Source organism: Bos mutus, chromosome 21 (assembly GCF_027580195.1).
Source record: "Bos mutus isolate GX-2022 chromosome 21, NWIPB_WYAK_1.1, whole genome shotgun sequence".
In the NCBI taxonomy this organism is placed as follows: Eukaryota; Metazoa; Chordata; class Mammalia; order Artiodactyla; family Bovidae; genus Bos; species Bos mutus.
The window spans coordinates 31,738,013-31,758,904 of record NC_091637.1 but is presented as its reverse complement, the minus strand read 5'-3'; the positions used below and the strand labels follow the sequence as shown (position 1 = coordinate 31,758,904).

Below are 20,892 nucleotides of genomic sequence, written 5' to 3'. Positions count from 1 at the left end.
CATGGGATTTGATAGGGGAAGGCTCATAGTAATTTAGTAAATTTACAAATGCAGTATATATTAGTAATTTTAGAGGTTGTAGAAAATAAAGAAGTGATTTATTTTGCCCCCCAAGTTCTTGAGTCTTCTGAATTCTATCCACAGACCCTACAAACCCTAGGTTAAGAACCCTGGGATTAATATAATGGTGTCAGCAGAAGACATGTTGCTGTGGACCAGGGAGTGAATTTGCTTGAGGGCAAAGGCTAAAGGGAGGACACGATAGGGTAAGTTCCATATAGTAGCTTTATTTACCTTTTAAGCTAAAGGTTTTATTGTTTTTTAGGAATACAAAAAATGTGTTTTTGTAATGAGGGAAAGACACTAAGAAAGTGAAGAGAGAAAATCGAATACTATAAAATTTAAAAGATTTCTGAGAAGGCAAGAAAGGGTGTGGTCTAGGGGTTACATGAAAGCATTAGTCTTGGACAGAAGGAGAGGCAAAAGGAAAGGAGTTACGGATGTTTGTAGGTGTTGTTCTTTATCAGGTCATCTGACACTGAGAAAAATATGGGTAAAATAAATTCAACACCAGAGCAAGGGAGGCCAAAGCACACCTCAGAAAGACGGTTACAGCAGAGATCCTGGAAAATATGAAAAATGTTGGAGAGGAAGAAAAAGTAAAATAGAAAAAGTGAAATAGAGACAGAAAAAAAGTAACTTATAATGCAGTTGATAACTTCAGAAGACAAACTTTGCCTAGTTTACAGTCTTCTTTAGTGTTTTCCATAGGCCAGTTCTCTTTACCGTGGATATGGATACAGAGAAAGGTAGAATGAGAATAAAATGCAGTTTTATATTTTGATATCTGCTTGTTTACGGTTAACTTTAAGTGTCTTATTTAGTATATATAATTAATATTTGGAATGCCTTTGACACAAAATGACATGAAAGCTTAGAAGCTTCTTTTTCATAGCTTTTTGAGGCTGATTTTTAAAAAATTGTTTATTTTTTAATTATGCGCTTTTATTTTTAATTGAAGGATAATTGCTTTGCAGTGTTGTGTTACCTTCTGCCAAACATCAGCATGAATCAGCTATAAGTATACATGTATCCCCTCTCTCTTGAACTTCCCTCTCACCCCTATCCTACCCCTTAGGTTGTCACAGAGCACCAGGTTGAGCTCCCTGTGTTATGTAGCAACTTCCTGCTAGCTTTCTATTTTATATATGGTAATATATATGTTTCAGTGCTACTCTCAATTCATCCCACCCTCTCCTTCCCCTGCTGTGTCCATAAGTCCATTTTATATGTCTGCATCTCTATTCCTGCCCTGAAAATGGTTCATCAGTACCATTTTTCTAGATTCCATATATATGTGTTAATATACGAAATTTGGTTTATCTCTTTCACTCTGTGCAACAGGTTTTAGGTTCATCCGCCTCATTAGAACTGACTCAAATTAATTCCGTTTAATGGCCAAATAATATTCCATTTAATCTGTTCACCTGTCAGTGGACATCTAGGTTGTTTCCGTGTCCTAGCTATTGTAAATAGTGCTGCAGTGAACATTGGGGTACCTGTGTCTTTTTCAGTTCTGGTTTTCTTAAGGTATATGCGCAGTATACTCTGGAATTGCTGAGTCATGTGATAGTTTTATTCCTATTTATTTTAAGGAATCTCCATACTGTTCTCCACAGTGGCTGTATCAATTTACATTCCCACCAGCAGTACAAGAGGGTTCCCTTTTCTCCACATCCTTTTCAGTATGTATTGTTTGTAGATTTTTTGATGGCCATTCTGACCAGTGTGAGTTTTGATTTGCATTTCTCTAATGAGTGATGTTAAGCATCTTTTCATGTGTCTGTTGGGCATCTGTATGTCTTTGGAGAAATGTCTGTTTAGGTCTTTTGCTCACTTTTTGATTGGGTCATTTGTTTTTCTGATACTGAGCTGCATGAGCTCCTTGTATATTTTAGAGATTAATCCTTTGTCAGTTGCTTCATTTGCAATTATTTTCTCCCATTCTAAGGGTTGTCTTTTCATCTTGTTTATAGTTTCCTTTGCTGTGGAAAAGCTTTTAAGTTTAATTAGGTCCCATTTGTTTGTTTTTGTTTTTATTTCCATTACCCTAGGAGGTGGGTCAAAGAGGATCTTGCTGCAATTTATGTCAAACAGTGTTCTGCCTATGTTTTCCTTTAAGAGCTTTATAGTTCCCGACCTTATATTTAGGTCTTTAATCCATTTTGAATTTATTTTTGTGTATGGTGTTAGGAAATGTTCTGATTTCATTCTTTTACATATAGCTGTCCAGTGGGGTTGGTATTGAAAAGAAGTATGTGTGTTTGCTGCTTCCATGCTTACAGCTGGATGGAAATTGGCCTCAAAAGGTCTCTGGTTTTCTTTGTCATTAGCCAACAGATGCTTGCTACAGTGTATTGCTCAGAGTTCTTTATTTAATGTGAGGGCAATGCATCTCTGTTCAATAAGAAAAGCTGTGCAACACGATAGCTCATTTGTGGATAAGAAATATCTGCCTTTAGCCACACATTGATTCTTCACTAAATGATTTTTCTTTTTTTTTCACTAGCTTCTTATCCAATATGTGGTTGATTTACCTATCTTCTCATTGCTTTGACTTTTCTAGTAAGTTGATCCTGAATTTAGTATGTCTGTCTTAAGGGGGGCACATTTTTTTTCTGTCGAAGAATTACTTCAGATCTTCTCTAAAACATTTAAAAAAATAAAATTTCCGGTCAGGAGTATATATCATAAAAACACTTAGGTTTCTAGGCACAAATATCCGTGGTCAGTTCAGTTCAGTTCAGTCGCTCAGTCGTGTCCGACTCTTTGCCACCCCATGAATCGCAGCACGCCAGGCCTCCCTGTCCATCACCAACTCCTGGAGTTCACTCAGACTCACGTCCATCGAGTCAGTGATGCCATCCAGCCATCTCATCCTCTGTTGTCCCCTTCTCCTCCTGCCCCCAATCCCTCCCAGCATCAGAGTCTTTTCCAATGAGGCAACTCTTTGCATGAGGTGGCCAAAGTGCTGGAGTTTCAGCTTTAGCATCATTCCTTCCAAAGAAATCCCAGGGCTGATCTCCTTCAGAATGGACTGGTTGGATCTCCTTGCAGTCCAAGGGACTCTCAAGAGTCTTCTCCAACACCACAGTTCAAAAGCATCAGTTCTTTGGCGCTCAGCCTTCTTCACAGTCCAACTCTCACATCCATTCATGACCACAGGAAAAACCATAGCCTTGACTAGACGAACCTTTGTTGGCAAAGTAATGTCTCTGCTTTTGAATATGCTATCTAGGTTGCTCATAACTTTCCTTGCAAGGAGTAAGCAAATTTGCCATATTACATATAATATATACAATATTGTTAAATATTGTATACATTATATATATACTTTACCATATAAGATATTTCTTAAATGTTTATATTTCTGTTTAATATTATAAATATGATATATATACATAAATATATATCAATATACATACGTATGTATTTACCAAAATTGTGATAAAGTCTAAGCTTTCTCTACGGCCCCCATCTTCCCATAGCAATTGCCCTTTGGCTACCTTTCAGACTTAGGGTGGGCTTCCCAGGTGGCTCTAGTGATGAAGAACCCAGTGTAAGAGACATAAAAGACACTGGTTCGATCCCTGGTTTGGGAAGATCCCCTGGAGGAGGGCACAGCAACCCTCTCCAGTATTCTTACCTGGAGATTCCCATGGACAGAGGAGCCTGGCGGGCTATAGTCCATAGGGTCACAAAGAATCAGACATGACTGGAGCAACTTAGCGCTTAGTTTAGGGTTGCACATACCTACATGAGGACCTGTCCTGGAAATGGACTCTGCCATTTGAGCTAGGAGTTCTGGGATTCCAGGTCAGTTGAAAGTAGTCTGTTAGAGAAAGCCTTTGACAAAATTCAACATCCATTTATGATAAAAACTCTCCAGAAAGCAGGAATAGAAGGAACATACCTCAACATAATAAAAGCTATATATGACAAACCCACAGCAAACATTATCCTCAATGGTGAAAAATTGAAAGCATTTCCTCTAAAGTCAGGAACAAGACAAGGGTGCCCACTTTCACCATTACTATTCAACATAGTTTTGGAAGTTTTGGCCACAGCAATCAGAGCAGAAAAAGAAATAAAAGGAATCCAAATTGGAAAAGAAGAAGTAAAACTCTCACTATTTGCAGATGACATGATCCTCTACATAGAAAACCCTAAAGACTGTACCAGAAAATTACTAGAAATAATCAATGACTATAGTAAAGTTGCAGGATATAAAATCAACACACAGAAATCCCTTGCATTCCTATACACTAATAATGAGAAAACAGAAAGAGAAATTAAGGAAACAATTCCATTCACCATTGCAACGGAAAGAATAAAATACTTAGGAATATATCTACCTAAAGAAACTAAAGACCTATATATAGAAAACTATAAAACACTGGTGAAAGAAATCAAAGAGGACACTAATAGATGGAGAAATATACCATGTCCATGGATTGGAAGCATCAATATAGTGAAAATGAGTATACTACCCAAAGCAATTTATAGATTCAACGCAATCCCTATCAAGCTACCAACAGTATTCTTCACAGAGCTAGAACAAATAATTTCACAATTTGTATGGAAATACAAAAAACCTCGAATAGCCAAAGCGATCTTGAGAAAGAAGAATGGAACTGGAGGAATCAACCTACCTGACTTCAGGCTCTACTACAAAGCCACAGTTATCAAGACAGTATGGTACTGGCACAAAGACAGAAATATTGATCAATGGAATAAAATAGAAAGCCCAGAGATAAATCCATGCACATATGGACACCTTATCTTTGACAAAGGAGGCAAGAATATACAATGGATTAAAGACAATCTCTTTAACAAGTGGTGCTGGGAAATCTGGTCAACCACTTGTAAAAGAATGAAACTAGACCACTTTCTAACACCATACACAAAAATAAACTCAAAATGGATTAAAGATCTAAACGTAAGACCAGAAACTATAAAACTCCTAGAGGAGAACATAGGCAAAACACTCTCCGACATACATCACAGCAGGATCCTCTATGACCCACCTCCCAGAATATTGGAAATAAAAGCAAAAATGAACAAATGGGACCTAATTAACCTTAAAAGCTTCTGCACATCAAAGGAAACTATTAGCAAGGTGAAAAGACAGCCTTCAGAATGGGAGAAAATAATAGCAAATGAAGCAACCGACAAACAACTAATCTCAAAAATATACAAGCAACTCCTACAGCTCAAGTCCAGAAAAATAAACGACCCAATCAAAAAATGGGCCAAAGAACTAAATAGACACTTCTCCAAAGAAGACATACAGATGGCTAACAAACACATGAAAAGATGCTCAACATCACTCATTATCAGAGAAATGCAAATCAAAACCACTATGAGGTACCATTTCACACCAGTCAGAATGGCTGCGATCCAAAAGTCTACAAATAATAAATGCTGGAGAGGGTGTGGAGAAAAGGGAACCCTCTTACACTGTTGGTGGGAATGCAAACTAGTACAGCCACTATGGAGAACAGAGTGGAGATTCCTTAAAAAACTGGAAATAGAACTGCCTTATGATCCAGTAATCCCACTGCTGGGCATACACACTGAGGAAACCAGAAGGGAAAGAGACACGTGTACCCCAATGTTCATCGCAGCACTGTTTATAATAGCCAAGACATGGAAGCAACCTAGATGTCCATCAGCAGATGAATGGATAAGAAAGCTGTGGTACATATACACAATGGAGTATTACTCAGCCATTAAAAAGAATACATTTGAATCAGTTCTAATGAGGTGGATGAAACTGGAGGCTATTATACAGAGTGAAGTAAGCCAGAAGGAAAAACACCAATACAGTATACTAACGCATATATATGGAATTTAGAAAGATGGTAACAATAACCCGGTGTACGAGACAGCAAAAGAGACACTGATGTATAGAACAGTCTTATGGACTCTGTGGGAGAGGGAGAGGGTGGGAAGATTTGGGAGAGTGGCATTGAAACATGTGAAATATCATGTAGGAAACGAGTTGCCAGTCCAGGTTCGATGCACGATGCTGGATGCTTGGGGCTGGTGCACTGGGACGGCCCAGAGGGATGGTATGGGGAGGGAGGAGGGAGGAGGGTTCGGGATGGGGAACACATGTATACCTGTGGCGGATTCATTTTGATATTTGGCAAAACTAATACAATTATGTTAAGTTTAAAAATAAAATAAAATTAGAAAAATTAAAAAAAAAAAAAAAAAAAAGAAAGTAGTCTGTTAGGGTGAGACCCAGTAAGGTAACACTTCCTTTTGGCCCTTTTCTCTGCTCATTGCATGGAGAGAGATGTGTGTGGCCACACAAGGGCCAAATCCTATTGCCTTGTTCTAAAGGCAGTAGTGAATTTAATGATCTTTTAATAAATCTACTAGACTTGATTGCCTCCAAGTTTATTCCTTCCTTTTGTTGTATGGCCAGGGGATTTCTTTAAAACCAAAATCATTATCACATCCCTGCTTGAAACTTTTTAGTGCTTCACACTTTTATTGAGATAAAGGCTGAACTCCTAACATGGCTTCAACATTGTTGAAGATCCTTTGTGCCCTGTTCTGGTCATTGCTTACTTTCACTGTTAGTGAGCTCTGTTGTTGCCCTGACAAACACGTCCTCTTTTTTACTTATGCAACTTTGCATATGCTATAGGTCTGTCCTACTCCCCTTTCCTCATGAACAATCTCTAGTATATTTACCAAACTCCTGTGCTAAGTCACTTCAGTTGTGTCTAGCTCTTTGCAACCCTAAGGACTGTAGCCCATCAGGCTCCTCTGTCCATGGGATTCTCCAGGCAAGAATACTGGAGTGGGTTGCCATGCTCTCCTCCAGGGGATCTTCCCAACCCAAGGATCAAACCCACATCTCTTGTGTCTCCTGCATTGGCAGGTGGGTTCTTTATCACTAGCACCACCTGGGAAGTCCCTACTCATCCTGTAAGTCTCTGTTAAAATATAGTCTGACAAGCCTTTCTTCCCTTCCCAAGGAAGAATTCAGTCCTTCCCCTTCTATATTTCTGTTGTGATTTGTACACATTACTTTTATAGTACTTGTTGCCTTATGTAATAATTGCTTTTCTGTAAGCCATGCCCTCTGCTTCTAAAGGCAGGAGCTAATTTGATGCAGCAAGCTATTTCCTGTACTAATAGTGTGTAGTACACAATAAGTGCTTAATAAATGTGTGCTGAATGAAGACTGTAATTAGTGGAACACATTGTGAATAGCTCTAGAGGACTGTGTTTGCAGTAAACTGCATAATGAAGGTGATTGAGAAATGGAGTATTTCAATAATTGATCATACTGCATAACAGTCAATTTCAAATGATCGATTTTAGATAATTTTAAGGCAGAACAAAATGGGCTGTACAGAGTTTATCTGTATTAATCCATAAGATGCTTCAGCATGATCTTTCTGAATCGTGTGATCACAATTCCTAGCTATGTCTCTAGCTAAGAAAGCTATGGGAGTCAGTATTATCTGTACTGTTGCTTTTTCACAAGCTGGGGCCTTGTTTTTTCAATTGAATCTCTAACACATTTACTTAATGGTTTGTCTACCTAAAAAATATACTATAAAATTAGCACTAGGGTAAAAGGGATTCAAAATTGTGTTATTATCAAATGTAGTTTTAAAATTGCTCAGAAGACAGACAAGCAACATACCTTAGGGTGTAAGCACAATCTCAGTTTATCAGAAGGCTTACTCTTCTACATTCAGACTGTGCCTTTTGGATGACAGTCCTTGATGGGTCGAAGTGAAATGTTATGAACTGAGCTAAGCAGTTAATTTGATGGTAGTCTCTGGCCATAACTACTTCAAGTGCTTGATCCCCACCCAAATTATGTATTCTTCTCTCATTCATGGGAAAATAGTGTGAGTGATTGCTGCACATTTGTATATTAATTTAATGGTTCTCTTTTCTCACTCACCCAAAAAGCAGTATTGCCAGTTATTAGTTGCAAAACTCAGAAATTACTTTGATGCACATGGTCCTTTATTTTCACATCTTTGAAAGTGGTTTTGAGTACAAACCTGTTTGGAGCCCAGCTAACATGTTCTTATTTGCACAAGTGATCTGAAAACCATCATGAAGACTGAGCTCTGACCTCCTCCATTGCTGTGCCATGTCCTCTTTTAAACCTAGAAATCTTCCTTCAGAGCTTGATCCTTTTAAAAGCAAGAATTTGGAATATCAAGCAAATTTATATATTTTTAACAACGTTCAGAAACATGTAAATGTGATTGTTATTTAGATGCTGTATTTTCAATTGGCTCATCTCCATTGAGCCCTTTTAATCAGTTTCCCAGCCTGTCTGTCCCTTCAGCTGCATAGTAATGCAATATTTGTAACATGATTATTTTGCAGATGTGAATCATCTTTAAATACAAGAGTTGATTGACCTAAGGGGTAACTACAAAATCTTACATAAAATAAAGAACAATTTATAGGATTGCTTAAGTAATTTTTAAGAATGTGAGTATTGGAGTCATTAATGATAGAAACAACATACTGCTTGATTATGATAAAATATTCAGCAACTCACTAACCCAGCTGTCCTGTTTAAATAATCTATGAACAAACAGGATAAAAATTATTCTTGGTGCTATGCCCTAGACCAGTATCTACTGAGGTTTTAGTTTGGGAAATATGTCAAAAAATTTGTCTTTGATTTGAGTATTTTAATGTTAAAAGGCTGATTCTGTTAAGTAGAGAATGGAAACATTTATGTCTTTGTAGTATGACTTTAAACATAATTATTAACTGAATACGACAGTGTGATTGCTTGCTAAGACAGTTTTTTCTGTTAGTCAAGTTATGAGTAAGAAAGACTCAGTCTCTGTTTTAAGAGAAGCAGTATTCAGTGTCCCAGGTTTTACACATGGTTCCATCACTAACTCACTGGCTGACTTTGGTGCTTTGGATTTTCTCATGAGCCAGATTAACCACCTCATAGTGAAGATCAATTAGATCTGGTTTGTGAAAGGGCTCTATAAAACACATGCCACCTTTAGTAGTTAAGTAAGATTTTAGCCCCTTTTCTGCCTGCTTTTTAACTTCAGGCTGGTCATTCAAATTCCCTGAGCTTCTGTTTCTTTATAGGTAAAATACAAGAGTTTGGCCAGTATATTCTGGAGGAGTACTATTTACATTGTATTCATCACTTACAACCTATAATTTATAATAATCTTTCTCTCTCTCTCTCTTTTTTTAACATGTGCTTGCCCCTGTTCATTTAATGGATATTGTGATTACCCTGTAAGACTGGATTCCTTTAATCTTCACCTGTTACATTTCAGTTAATCTTCCTCTCAATCTTGTGAAAGTAGGTGATATTCTCATTTTACTGATAAGGAAAACTGAGGTTCAGTTTAGTGTTAGAGATGGGATTCCAGTTTCTGATGCCAGTGTTCTTTTTTTTTACTAGCATGTGGCTTAGTGAGGATGCTTTGCCACATACATCATCTAAAGCGAGCTTTTGATCTCCATTATTTTTCTATTCTTGTTTCTCAAAATGCATAGAGCCTTACCAAAGTGCTTTTATAGAGAGATGTGCCTATTCAATAGCAGTAAGCATAATTTGGCAATTTTTACATTATAGCACCATACAAAAAGTCTTGTTGGCGTTATACAACAGTGCAGTGTTATCTGGGAATCCTTCAGTGCTGGAAAATATAGGTTGTCCTTCAAATAAGATGGGTTCTATTTTAATACATGTATTTTATTTTTAAGACATAGCATTGTTTAATATTATGATGCTTGTAAACTTATATCTGTGCTTTCTGTAGAAGGAAAACAGTTGATTTAATTACTTATGAAATGTTTTTGTTTTTAAAATCCTAATTTGTGATTCTAGAAAGAACATTACCCCATGGCAAATTTCTCTAAAATTTCTATTTTAGGTGGGTTATGTTTTATCATATCCATTGTTTATATTTAAATTTTAAAAAGTTTCTGAACTATCTGAAATAAGTAGATCTGGCAGGAATTAGGAAAAGCATGTCCAGAAACATTCATTTCTGTCTAGAGTTCATTTATGAGTTCTATGTTTTAACATGCCAGCACTAGATATTGATCTTACTTGGAGCCTTATTGCACTTGCTGCTGCTGCTGCTGCTGCTGCGTCGTTTCAGTCATGTCCGACTCTGTGCGACCCCATAGATGGCAGCCCACCAGGCTCCCCCGTCCCTGGGATTCTCCAGGCAAGAACACTGGAGTGGGTTGCCATTTCCTTCTCCAATGCATGAAAGTGAACAGTGAAAGTGAAGTTGGTGACTGAAACACTGATTCAGCTAGGACTCTGATGTTGATCCTTTCTGATTGAGAAACCTTTGCCCTTGGGACATTCCTTAACTCATGTTTCTCTTCATTTTGTATTGAAAGTTTCTGGGTGGTCATTACTAGTCCAAAAGAGAATTCCTATGAATAGCTCATTGGTCACAGTTTTATTTTTATCTTCCCAACTGATGACTTTGAAATGACTGTGGCATTTTGAGGAGACCTTATCTGTTGCCATTCTTAACCCTATTCGTGAAACTCTAGTCACATCAGCCTTCTTTTCTGTTCTATAAAGTCAGTCTAGCTTCAGGGACTTCTGCAGTTATCCCACTGTGGGGAATGGTTTTCCTTCAGACTTGTGTGGCTTTATCTTTCTTTTCATTTAAGTCTCAGCTTAAATGTTCCTTCCTCAAAGAGGTTTTCCTTAACAACTCACTGAAAATTAGTGTTTCTCTAACACTGTTAAATGGCTTTGTTTTCTTCTTAGTACCTAATGACTAGCTGATATTTATTTCTTGTGTATCTCCTCTGATGGGGACATAGATATTCTGTTTTGTTTAATGCTGTATCCACAGCACCTGGAACAGTGTCTGCCGTAGTAGTTATTCCAGTAAATATTTTTTGAATGACCAAATGAATGCTTTTTCTATTGGCTATTTATAAAATTTTTTAAAAAACATTTTCCTCTTTTTTTTTTTTGGTAATCAGGAAGGTGCTAATTATTTTTGCCATTAGTGTTTTTTTGCAATTAATGTTTCTGTGCATTTGATGTTTTTCACTTCCTATGCTGTTCTGTTCCCTAGTTAAATTCTTTCAGAAGGGAGAAAGCCTTTTAATTTTCAAACTCTGAGATATGACTATTTCGATTTATCTACTGCTTGTCAGGTGGGTGTCTGAGCTGGTGCAGCCTAGTCACAAAAGCAATTAACAGGTAGGAAAATTGGCTCCTAACAGCTGCTTCAGTCCTGCTTGAGTTGGCCTCTCCCCCAAGGGACTGTCACTGTCAACCTAGCAAAATGAAATTGCCTTCCCATAAACATTTTTTTTTCCCCAGGATTTTAGAACAGAAATAAATTCTTGCTTTATAAAATGAGTTAAAATGTGTCAACAGAATAGAACAGAGTAATGACCTGCTGGTGCAATTTGGATTCTGAGGCATGGCAGCAACATTTATTTTCAGAAGAGTTGACATTGAAACTGTAGCACTTTTAGTTCTATTGAAATGACTTTATTATGCCAAAAAGGTAGATTTAGTAACTTATTTATTGATGTTGGTGAAGAAAGAGACAATTCTATAAAATATAATTTTTAACCCTCAATGCTTTGGTTTGTGGCATAGTTTTTGAGTCGTTACTCCTTCATTTAACTCTGTGGAAAGGACCAGGTTTTATAAAGACTACAACTTGGTTTCCTTTCCAGTTCACTCTTCTACTCTTAATTCATTCAGTATGGATTCCATTTGATCATTATACACCTTAACCATTGTTATGTGCTGTAACCAATGTATCCATTTAAAAATGGATTTAAATGGGTTTTATATTAACAATATGCCAGTTCTGGGCTTTATATTGACATAAGCCTCAATGTTGGCAAATGTGACATTGGTTTCTTTTGATTCTTTTTGATAACTCTTATTTGATATGATTTCCAATCTGAGCTAGTTGTGAAGTGTACTCCCCTTGAAAGTTGTCCTCTAATAATACTCCCTTTCTTTCATTCCTGTTATACCACTGGCCTCTTATGAAGCTAAAAGTATGTGTCATTAAACTCTGCTCTCATATTTTATTAAAAAATAAGAGAAGATTCTCCTATAGTGAGGGTATTATCTTAGTTTTTAAGTGAATAAGATGTGCTTTTGTTATGTTGATGTGCCAGTTCATGGTGTACCTTTTGGTGACTTTAGGATGGGGCCTGCTCACCAGAAACATCAACCATATAATTAGTGGGTTGGGACTTTGGGCCAATCTGACACCAAGATGGGCACTATAAAGGACAGAAATGGTATGGACCTAACAAGAAGATGTTAAGAAGAGGTGGCAAGAATACACAGAAGAACTATACAAAAAAGATCTTCATGACTCAGATAATCAGCATGGTGTGATCACTCAACTAGAGCCAGACATCCTGGAATGCAAAGTCAAATGGGCCTTAGGAAGCATCACTACAAACAAAGTTAGTGGAGGTGATGGAATTCCACTTGAACTATTTCAAATCCTAAAAGATAATGCTGTGAAAGTGTTGCACTCAATACGCCAGCAAATTTGGAAAACTCAGCAGTGGCCACAGGACTGGAAAAGGTCAGTTTTCATTGCAATCCCAAAGAAATAATGTCAAAGAATGTTCAAACTACCACAAAATTGCACTCATCTCACACACTAGCAAAGTAATGCTCAAAATTCTCCAAGCCAGGTTTCAACAGTACGTGAATCGAGAACTTCCAGATGTTCAAGTTAGATTTAGAAAAGGCAGAAGAACCAGAGATCAAATTGCCAACATCCATTGGATCATAGAAAAAGCAAGAGAGTTCCAGAAAAATATCTACTTCTGCTTTATTGCCTACATGGAAGCCTTTGACTGTGTGGATCACAACAAACTTTGGAAAAGTCTTCAAGAGATGGGAATATCAGACCACCTTACCTGCCTCCTGAGAAATCTGGATGCAGGTCAAGAAGCAACAGTTAGAACTGGACATGGAACAATGGACTGGTTCCAAATTGGGAAAAGAGTATGTTAAGGATGTATGTTGTCATCTTGCTTATTTAACTTATATGCGGAGTACATCATGAGAAATGTTGGGCTGGATGAAGCACAAGCTGGAATCAAGATTGCCGGGAGAAATATCAATAACCTCAGATATGCAGATGATACCATTCTTATGACAGAAAGCAAAGAGGAACTAAAGAACCTCTTGATGAAAGTTAAAGAGGAGAGTGAAAAAGCTGGCTTAAAACTCAACATTCAACAAACTAAGATCATGGCATCCAGTCCTATCACTTCATGGCAAACAGATGGGGAAACAGTGGAAATAGTGACAGACTTTATTTTGGGGGGACTCCAAAATTACTGCAGATGATGACTGCAGCCATTAAATTAAAAGATGTTTGCTCCTTGGAAGAAAAGCTATGACCAACCTAGACAGAATATTAAAAAGCAGAGACATTACTTTGCTGACAAAGGTCCATCTAGTTAAAAGCTATGGTTTTTCCAGTAGTCATGTAAGGATGTGAGAGTTGGACCATAAAGAAAGCTGAGTGCTGAAGAATTGATGCTTTTAAACTGTGGTGTTGGAGAAGACTCTTGAGAGTCCCTTGGACCCAAGGAGATCAATCCAGTCAATCCTAAAGGAAATCAGTCCTGAATATTCATTGGAAGGACTGATGTTGAAACTGAAACTCCAGTACTTTGGCCACCTGATATGAAGAATCAACTCAGTGGAAAAGACCCTAATGCTGGGAAAGATTGAAGGCAGAAAGAGAAGGGAATGACAGAGGATGAGATGGTTGGATGCCATCACCAACTCAATGGACATGAGTTTGAGCAAGCTCCGGGAGTTGGTGAACGACAGGGAAGCCTGGTGTGCTATAGTCCATGGGGTTGCAAAGAGTCAGACACAACTGAGCGACTGAAGTGACACCAAAGCTCAGTGGAGAATGTTGATTGGTGAACACAGTGATGTGTTGGGCGGATGATGCACCCTGACTCATAGGGAGATGGCTTGGAAGCCCCTTTTCAGGGCCATCTTAGAGCTTTCCCTGTGTGTATTATTTATAATAAAACTATAATAATAAGTATAATGCTTTCCTGAGTTTTGTCAGTTGTCTTAGCAAGTTATCAAACTGAGGCACTCATAGGAATCTCTGAGTATGTGGCAAGTTGATTAGAAATGCAGATAGCCTGGAGATCCCTGAAGAGTGGCTGGCATCTAAAGTAAGTGCAGTCGTATTTGGTTAATGCCCTTTGGTTTGTGTATACCAGACTAACTCTGAGTGGTTAGTGCTGAAATAAAATTACAGTATACTAATTTAAGGTTGAAACAGAACAGTGAGTGGTATATTTGTTACAGTTAATGAACCAATGTTGATAGATTATTATAAACTAACGCCCAAAGTTTGCATTAGGATTCACTCTTTATGTTGTACACCTTCATGGGTTTTGACAAATTCATAATGTCATTGGTCTACCATTATCGTAGACCCATGGCAAATAAAATATTGCCTGCCAAATAAGCTGTTAACATTTTAGCCGATAAATATACAGATTATAGAATCATGGTAATTGAGACTCCTGTGACTCCCTCCCAGTCTCATCCCTCTCCCTGTCTCAGAAGTAATCAGTTTTATGAATTTGGTATTTTTCAAATCTAAGCATGTTTTTATAGTTTACTAAGTATTTGTGTATCATACTTTATGGGATTTTTACAAGTTTTTAAATTTCACATTAACAACACTATGTATATTACACCTATTTCATCAACTTGTTTATTTCAAAACTCAGCATTGTGTTTGCAATTTATAGGATTTTATTTTTACTATAGGAAAGAATATTTCTTTAATTAAAGAGTCATTTAATGTTAAATAATTTGTTAACAGTTATAATTTTATATTGGTTTCCTGTATTAGTATAAATAGACAGTACTGACCTGTACATTAAATTTTTCAACCCTCCAGAGGTTTACTGACTTGAATCTAAAAAAGCTTTTTTTGGGGGGCTGTGTGTGTGTGTGTGTGGCTCTTAGAATTCAAACACAAATGACATTATATCATTGATATCATGTTCTGCAGCTACCCTGTTAAAAATACTCAACAGAAGCCAGAAAGACTTAATTATTTAAAGTGAACTGCTAATTGAAGATCCTACCTTTTGTAGATTTCTTTCTGGTGACTCTTTTTTTGTTTGTTTGTTTTTTAATGAAGAATATAAGATCTTAGTTCCCTAACCTCGGATAAAATCAGCACACCCTCAGTGAAAGTCCCTTTGGGGACTCTGTTTATTGTGTGTTTCCTTTACTATGGGCTTCCCGGGTCTCAGTGGAAAAGAATCCACCTGCCATTGCAGGAGGTGGGGTTTGATCCCTGGGTCAGAAAGATACCCTGGAGAAGGAATGGCATCCCACTTCAGTTTTCTTGCTTGGGAAATCCCATGGACAGAGAAGCCTGGTGAGATATAGTTCATGATGCAGCAAAAGAGTTGGACATGACTTAGCAACCAAACAGCACAACTGTAATTATCAGTTCTAAAAGAGAACACTGTTTCTAGGATAAATCAGAAGATCCCTACAATTCAAGGTAGAGGTAAAGCTATAGCTTCCTCCCCCAGCTTGAGGAAAGTTACTTTATTTTGTTTGGTGAATGTACAGTTGAACCTAATTATTTATGCTGATGTATGCAGCAAGTTTCATCTCGTCAAAGCAGAAGCTGTCAGATCTTCGTAGAATTTTCTGTGACCTAAATTAAATCTGCGTTACACAGGACTGCAGTCTTTAGAGAAAGCTGTTCCCATTGTCTGCTGTGTTAGTTGTGCACACTAACCTGTCACTGTTGATTTGGTTATTGTTGCTCATTTTGCATCCTTTGGTGTATAGTTTGAGTTCAGTAGCAGAAAAAAGCTTGAACTTACATTGTTTTGTACATTTGAAAAATAGTGATATCCCTCTTCCTCAAGATCATTTATTATAGGTTCCAGAAAGCTATATAATTGCACTTCCAATCCAGATTGTTTTTTTATTGACTTCCTGAAGAATCTATTATATTGTAAAGCATCATTGGCAGATTCAGTTGTAATTTAATAAGAATAGACCAATATGCTAAGGGAAGTGATTTTTCAAAAGTTCTTGCTCAATTCCATTGCATGAAATGCTAAAATAGTTTCCTCTTCTTTGTTCATTTCTCAGATGAAGTGTGCTTCAGATTTTTTCTCCGTACTCCTTCTATTTAAGACTGTGTTTATATGGGTGCTATACCAATAAAGAGGTACTGAGAAGTGACTTTTTCCTACTGTATTTTCTAAAGTTTATGTGATGCCATGGTTTTAGATGTTATTTCATTCACAGGATTTGGTCTATGGTAAATATTTTGTAACATGATTTCTATGACAAATGTGTAAATTAAAAATTGAGTTTGTATAGATTCCCAATGCTGGATTTATAGTGTTTGGAATGTTATCTTCAGGGTCTTTTATGGTCAGTATTGTACTCAGATTAATCTTGGGATGTTATAGACCTAGTAATTTCAGACAAATCATCAAATTCTCAGTTTGGTCATATAGTTACTTTAGATTATTGACTATAATCCTATGATTATAGTTTCTTGATTTTTAAAAAAAATCAATATTTACTGAATTTTTTCTAAAATATGTGAAATATTCTTGGCTCCTTTTAAAATGAAAGATGTTAATTTTGTATAATTGTACTTAGAACAGTTTTTGTTTACATGGAACTCTTATGATTATACTGGCCCAGTTGAGTTTATTTGGATTTTCTTTACTCCCCTATCTCTTTCCCAGCATTTAGGAGAAGAATAATGCTTCTCATGCTGGCATCCCAAGGACTAGACCTGTATCTTGATTGGTTATTTTGTTGTCTTTATCCCACTTATGTCCCTGTCTCTACTCATTTAGCTTCCTTTCATAAGCACCCATTCTAAGGTAGTTAACATGGGGTCGCACAGAGTCGGACACGACTGAAGTGACTTAGCATAGCATAGCATAGCATAGCATACATCTTTGGATATTTCTGTATCTTTAGAAAATACATAGTGTTTTCTGTGTATAAATTTATAATTTTTATAAATGACACTGGGCTATATATCTCATTTTATTGTTTTTTTCTGTTTTCTTCTTTTTTCAAAGTTTAAACTTTTTATATTGTTTTAAAAAAATTCAGCCTTTCATTTAAATGATCTATCCTTGTGTTGCATATAATTCTGATTCCTTACCTCTGATTGTTGTGCTCTATCATGTGCACACTCTTATCCATGTATACTATGTATTCATCTTACTTACACTCACCTATTGATGTTTATAGTTTATAAAATGTGTTGAAAGCATTCATGATATATTTGCTTTTTGATCCAACAATTTTATTTAAAATACTTTATCCTAAAAAAACTACCAAAGCTGTGCAAGAAGGTATATATTCAGGGATATTTGGTATATATGAGGATATAAAAGTGTGTACAAAGATATTTATGATATTATAAATTTAGAACAACAAAATTTAGAAACAACCTAAATATTCAAAGTAGAAAATTGAATATACTGTGGTCTGTATCTATAATAGGATGCTATGTGAAAATTAGGAATGCTTTACCAGATAATAATAGTAAATGATAAAGGCTGAGTATAAATTTTAGGTATAGTCTGATCCCAGTTGCTCATGCAGTTATTCAGCCATTCACTCACAAATAGTGACAGTCCAGATATTGTTTTAGAATGTAGAGGTAGAGTGCCGTGTGTGTGTGTGTGTGTGTGTGTGTGTGTGTGGCGGGGCGGGGTGGGGGCGGGGCGCGGGGGTTGGCGATGGGGCGGGCAGGGGTGTGTGTGTCACGAAACAGATTCTTTCTTTGCTGTCATAGAATTTGCAGTTTAGTCAGGAGAGACAGAACCATAAACAAAAAATTTGTCAGTTGGCGATAGTGCTTTGGAGAAAAATATAACAGGGTTAATGGTAAATAGGAAATACCAAGGAAAAAGAGAAGGAATTTTGCTACTTTATATAAGGTAAGTTAAGGAAGTCTCTGAAAAGTGACATTTTAAAAAAATTTTATTTGTTTTAGTTTTGGCTGTGCTCAGTCTTCATTGCTGCTTGGGCTTTTCATTATTTGCAGCAAGCAGGGGCCACTCTCTAGTTTCATTGCTCAGGCTTCTCATTGCGGTGGCTTCTCTTGCGGAGCCCAGGGACTCTAGTAGGCTTCAGTAGTTGAGGTGCTTAGGCTTAGTTCTCTGAAGTATGTGAGATCTTCCTGGACCTAGGATTGAACCCACGTTTCCTGCACTCGCAGGCGATTCTTTACCACTGAGCCACCAGGGAAGCCCCTCTGAAAAGTGGCATTTGAATAGAGACCTAAAGAAAGCTAAGGAGAGAGAAAGCAATGTTTTATCTGGGCCGGGGGGGTCAGGGGGGAAATGTTCTTGATGAAGGGAACTGCAGGTCCAAAGACTTCAGGCAGAGATATGTATGTGTTCCAGCAAGAGCTGGAGTCAGTAGCTGGAGTCAGCTGGTCAGTAGCTGAGTCAGATAAAGTGAAAGTGAAAGTCAGTCAGTTGTGTCCAACTCTTTGCAACCCCATGGACTATATAGTCCATGGAATTCTCCAGGCCAGAATACTGGAGTGGGTAGTCGTTCCCTTCTTCAGGGGATCTTCCCAACCCAGGTATTGAACCCAGGTCTCCCGCACTGCGGGCAGATTCTTTCCCAGCTGAGCCACAAGGGAAGCCCTGAGTCCGATAGACCAAGGGATACAGTGTGTAGGAAATAAGGTAAGAGAAGTAAAGATTGGGGATGAAAATGGAGGGCCATTAGAGTTATCTTATAGGTCATTATAAGCACTTTGGCCTTTATGATTCTAAGACGAGAAGTCATTGTAGGATTTTGAGCGGAGAAATGAAATTTGATTGACTTTTAAAATCATTTTGGCTGTTTTGTGTAGAATAGACTGGAGAGGAACAGTACTGGGAAAATGGAGTTAAGAGGCTATTGTAATAACCCGGACAACAGATGATAGTAGTTTGGACCAATGATGAGAAGAGGTTTGATTCTGGATTTGTAATGTACACCCACAAACACCTTTTTGAAAAAATAACTGTGTATGTGTTGATATACTAATATATATTTAATTATCTCTGATGGAGTTACTGATGACTTTTTCTTTATACACGTCTGTGCTTTTCAAATTTTCTGTAACTTTTATTTATTTATTTTTAATTTTATTTATATATATTTTTTATTGTGCTGGATCTTAGTTGCTGCGCAGACTTTTCTTTAGTTGCAGAGAGTGGGGCTACTCTCTCGTCATGGTTTCCAGGCTTCTCATTGCGGTGGCTTCTCTTGCTGTGTAACGGGCTCTAGGCAAGTGGGCTTCAGTAGCTGTGGCTCCTGGGCTCTAGAGCATGGGCTTAGTTGTTCCACAGCATGTAGAATATTCCCAGATCGGAGATCAAACCTGTGTCTCCTGCATTGGCAGGCGGATTCTCGAAGAATCCAGGGGACAGAAGAGACTCGGGTTCAATCCCTGGGTCAGGGAGATCCCCTGGAGGAGGAACTGACAACCCACTCCAGTATTATTGCCTGGAGAATCCCATGAACAGAAGAGAGCCTGGTGGGCCCACAGGGTTGCAAAAAGTCGAACACAACTGAGCACACACATACACACACACCAGGGAAGCCCCACTATTACTTTTAAAATCAGAGAAAAAAAGTTTAAAGCTACTTTTGTTTTTATTGTGTTTTTTCCCTGATTACACACATTTAAAAGTATTACACACATTTAAAAATTTGAGTTGTATTTTTTTCCTTTTTGTGTTTGCCATTCCCTTCTGTCTGGTGATTCAGACAGTGAGCAGGCCCAGCCCTTAAATTAGAACCAGGATGTTAGTTAACTGACTAGTGAAATTGATTGAGGAAGGAAATTACAACTTTTTTCAAGCCTGGGCAGACTGTAGTCAGCATTTCCCCTGTCATCCTTGTTTTCCTTTGTGAAGTAAACTCTTAGAAGACTGCTTTATTACAGTTTTTATAAATTTGGTGTGGCCGGGGTACATTTTTACTTATATGTTCTGCTGTTTTTACATCATCACTGATGCAGAGTAACCCAGTGACAAAAAACTGCAGTGTCAATCAACAGGATGGTCACATCTAGGTCATCCTAGCTAATGAGTGTGAGTTGTGTTGCTGATTTCCTGAAAATTATTTGTACAAATCGTTAGAATGCACTGTGAGTTTTCTCCTCTGACTTATCTTTCTGATTTGCTTGATTATATCAAATATTAGAACACTTGAAAACCAATTTACTGTAAACTAGGTAAGAGTTGTACTGATCTAGAACATGCTGAATGGCAGAGAGAAAAAAAAGACTGGAATTCAGTCTTGGTTATAACTGAGTTTGTTTTTTTAACTGAAGTATAGTTGATTTACAGTGTTGTGTTAATTTCTGCTATATAGCAAAGTGATTCTGTTTACATATACATTCTCTTTTTATATTCTTTTCCATTATGCTTCCATTATGATTCCATGTGGTTCATCACAGGATATTGAATATAGTTCTCTTTGCTGTACAGTAGGCCCTTGTTGTTTATCTATTCTATATGTAATAGCTTACATCTGCTAGCCTTAACCTCTTACTCTATCCCTCACTCACCCACCTTCCCCTTGGCACCCCCCGGTCTGTTCTCTATGTCCATGAATCTGTTTCTGTTTCGTAGATGGGTTCATTCGTGTCATATTTTAGATTCCACGTATAAATAATATCATATGGTATGTGTCTTTCCCTTTCTGACTTCTCTTAGTATGACAGTCTCTAGTTGCATGGTTGAGTTCTTAAATGGTAAATC

The 20,892-nt window shown here is 37.4% G+C and overlaps 1 protein-coding gene across 6 annotated transcripts in view; it reads left to right on the top strand.

Moving 5' to 3' along the window:
• PEAK1 (pseudopodium enriched atypical kinase 1) overlaps nt 1-20,892 on the top strand; it is a 317,398-nt gene that overhangs the window by 75,243 nt on the left and 221,263 nt on the right. Inside the window, exon 3 of one of the 6 annotated variants that reach the window (XM_070358570.1) lies at nt 16,238-16,316. The exons of 4 other annotated variants lie outside the window; for them this stretch is intronic. The gene's annotated coding sequence lies outside the window, so the exon portion shown is untranslated. Of the gene's footprint in view, nt 1-144; nt 267-16,237; nt 16,317-20,892 lie in introns of all 6 variants that reach the window. One more of the 6 variants, XM_070358569.1, reaches the window with a different exon arrangement.